The sequence below is a fragment of the Bradysia coprophila genome, unplaced genomic scaffold, assembly GCF_014529535.1.
Source record: "Bradysia coprophila strain Holo2 unplaced genomic scaffold, BU_Bcop_v1 contig_70, whole genome shotgun sequence".
Classification (NCBI taxonomy): Eukaryota; Metazoa; Arthropoda; class Insecta; order Diptera; family Sciaridae; genus Bradysia; species Bradysia coprophila.
In genome coordinates, this window is record NW_023503941.1 from 3,889,817 (window position 1) to 3,892,843 (window position 3,027).

The 3,027-nt window shown below is 37.2% G+C and overlaps 1 long non-coding RNA gene across 1 annotated transcript; it reads left to right on the forward strand.

Moving 5' to 3' along the window:
• The first annotated feature begins 1,362 nt into the window (after nt 1-1,362).
• Nucleotides 1,363-2,527, forward strand: LOC119083816. Its single transcript, XR_005088951.1, has 3 exons — nt 1,363-1,447; nt 2,209-2,356; nt 2,445-2,527. It is a non-coding gene; the product is annotated as an uncharacterized LOC119083816 (long non-coding RNA).
• Nucleotides 2,528-3,027: the final 500 nt, after the last annotated feature.

Here is a 3,027-nt window from a genome sequence, read left to right on the forward strand (position 1 = left end):
CTCTACATGTCATATTAACGGAAAATACAAAAATCCAAGATGGCCACCATTTTTCTAGAAACCCCCAAAAATATTAATCCATCAACCAACAACCAATCTCTATAAGTGACACTTTGCCCGAAGTGTCTGAATGTCATACAAACTGAATTACATTAAAAAAGCGAAAATCCTCCATTTTGTTGGACATCCTAACACTAAACACACATACCAAACCTTTCCCCACTGAAACCAACACACCAAATGTCTAAACACACAAATAAAAAAAAAAATCCAAAACCGAATCAAAATTTTCAATTTTAAAATTTCGCGCTTGATGTACATCACGTTTGAATAACACCAATGTTTCAGAAACACCAACATGAAAATAACAAATGGCTTACATGTGAATGATGACATGATTTGTTGTTTTTTTGTTCTTATATGGGAAAAAATATGCAATTTTATTACATTAAATTCTCATTTCGTGAAATTTAGACTGCATAGTGACTAACAAAAAAGGAAAGATTATGAACTAAGCTTTTTTTTGGTGTATCTATCATCATGACTGCGCACCTAAGAGTCGAGAACAGAAAAACCACATACGTTAGCATACCGGCGTGAATAATTTTGATTAACTTTTGCATGGCCGAACCATTCAACTTTCATACAAACTCGTGAAATTGAAATTGAGTTTTCTCCGGCTATTTAACTTCAAATGTAGCGTGTGATAGCTCGTTGAACTCGTATGGACGAGTAGATTGATATGCAAGTAATTGTGATTTGATTCTGATCGAAATGGAAAATTTGAAAAGTTCGCCTATATATAGGTGACTAGTTCCTCCCGGATTTTGCTTTGGGGTCTTTTTTTTAGGGGAGGTTTACTGCGTCACGCCTCCGCTACCGCTCCGGCTGTGATGTTTACTTGAGATGTTGGCTAAAAACACCACCTTCACTTCACTGTATGGCCGTGTACCCGGATACAAGCTCACTCCAAGGGATCTTGCCCACGCTCTGGTGAACCGAAATCCATGGACTTTTTTCCCTGGTTGGTATGGGCAAGCAAAAGTAGTCGAAATCCGTTAAAATTTGGCGGACGTACAAGCAAAAAACGTATGCGTGAACGTATATGTGCCCAATACTTCGTACGGGTCTAAAAATGTTGCATATAGAAAATCATTAACGTTTTCTACTGGCTAAGCCCACAATTATATTTGTCAATATCTCGCGCATCTTAAAAGTAGAGAATGAGAAATAAATAGAGAGGAATGAGAGGAATTAGTTCGTTGACACAAAAGCGCAGATTCACATTTTTGCACAGTATATTAATGTGCCGCCTTGTTACTTTCGTTTCAGATCTCTCATAACACAACACTTTATAGTCACTAGGAAGACAGAACTTCTTCCCATCTTTAAGGATCAATAATTGAATTTTGTGCGAAAAGTATGACTTCTACACATCTTCAAACAGGTAAGAGTAACAACATGATACAAACGTATCTTTTGGTATGTGGTTTCGACTTAAAAGCATGGTCGAGAGAAAATACAAATTTGATAGAAAATGTATGGCTCTACTGTGCGTTTTTCCGTTCACACGAAAACAATGACACTACGTCCATATATTTTCTGTCAAATTTTTATTTTCGCTCGATGTATATACCAGGCTTAAGTATAATTTCCACTTAAAAAGAGCACTCCGTTTAGCCTCCGTCTACATGACAGTTGTAAAATAGAACAAAAGAACTGTCACGCAAACGGAGCGGAAATTGAATTTATTTCAATTTTTTACTCCGTTTACGTGACAGTTCCTTTGTTCCATTTTACAACTGTCATGTAGACGGAGGCTAAATGGAGTGCTCTTTTTAAGTGGAAACTATACTTAAAAAAAGTACTCCTTGCAGCCTCCGTTTACATGACAGTTGTAAAATAGAACAAAAGAACTGTCATGTAAACGGAGTACTTTTTTTAAGTGGAAATCAAGCCTTAAGTGCGTTTTTAATCCATACATTCATTTTAATGTATTTCGGTTAATTTCGACGTACCGGTTTTGTTATGTGATTTTCAATTCTATAAGGGGCCATTCACAAATCACACAGGCTTTTCAAAAGGGAGGGATTCGAGAGGGGGTCCAAAATTCGTCGCATCTAATTAAATGTATTTATTGCATCAACCAGACTCCCTGACTACATCATGTGTAATCCGCTAAAGGGTACGTCTAAATTTGATTTTTAGGTGAATATCTTCCGATATCTCCCGAACCACTGCCATACCATGAACAAATGAACCAACTCGGACCCGTAAAGGAAGAGGAAACAAATCAAGTGAATGCTTGTTGTTTATGTTGTGGTTTTTGTGACTGTGTCCTATATTGCTGCGAATGGTAAGTTTGTTGTTAACAATAACTTTGGTCCCATTTACTATGCGAATCAAATCAACTTCGAGATTTTATCGGACGTTTTTGATTTCAGTTGTCTAGGGGTTCTTGAGATTGTTACTGCGTAGATTGTGAAATACCGAAATAGTGGAAATAAAGAGCTATGATAGTAGGAAATTCCTTGTTTTGTTTTAATTAATGCAAAACCAAAAGAATAAAAAGTGACGCAAGTCCCGGTGTAAACTTCAAAAACATCTGATATCGTTGTAAATGCAGTAAATGACGCATTTTGCGTTTGTACGAAAAACATGTAACAACAAAAATTTGACCCAAAGACAGACTGGAGAGCTATCCGCCATAAGCCGCCGCCAGAGGCTTAGGTCAGCTTACTCGGCGTATGTACCATGTTCGCGTGCCCGTAGCCATTATACACTGAAGTTGCTATAGGTTTGTTCCAAATAGCTGTAAACACGAACTTTGACAACCCGAACCACGATGATTTGATCCATAGCAACATCGCCTACGTGATGTTTCATACAAATATGGCAACGTCGCTTACGAGATTTACACACAAATATTTTTGAGGTTATGGTTCTATGGATCAAATTTGACAATTCATACAGAGGGATTCTTTTGAAAAACAGAATCTTCAAATCGGACGCATTTTCCATTGGACT